We start from the raw sequence: 552 nt of genomic DNA, 5'->3' as shown, positions 1-552 counted from the left end.
GGGAAAAAGGAAATTTGTTTGTTTCCGTTATGTGTATCTCTATGAAATGGTTTTAATGTCTTAGGGATTTTATTTGTATTAGAAAAAGGGAAAACCCCAGGGTGATTCTTTTATAAGAAATATTTAAAAATAATAATCACAATACAATGGGACTAAAGTTTTGTTTTTTCCTTTCAGAAGTCTTTTTTTTCTTAAAAGACAAATAGCCAGGTTTTTGCAATATAGCAATGTTATTCCCCCTTCTACTTTTATTAAAAAAAATTTAAATTTCATTATAACAAAACCCTTTCTGCTGTCTTTATTTCTTAATTGTATTGCCTATTTTCTTTCCAGACCTACGAAAATTATCATGATCTGGAAGCGCATGCCTGCATCATATGCCTAAACCAGTGTCAAGCATCACTATAGCAGCCACAATTTCTGCACTTTAGCAAAGACCATCTCACAACTGACTTCCTCCAGAATAATATATATTCTGCTAAGATATAGTTTGGCCTTTTCTTAATAATAAGAAGTTTCCAGGGGTCTATAAACATGAAATGTATGTATGTA

The sequence above is a fragment of the Penaeus monodon genome, chromosome 24 (assembly GCF_015228065.2).
Source record: "Penaeus monodon isolate SGIC_2016 chromosome 24, NSTDA_Pmon_1, whole genome shotgun sequence".
Taxonomy (NCBI): Eukaryota; Metazoa; Arthropoda; class Malacostraca; order Decapoda; family Penaeidae; genus Penaeus; species Penaeus monodon.
Note: the sequence above shows the minus strand (reverse complement) of the source record.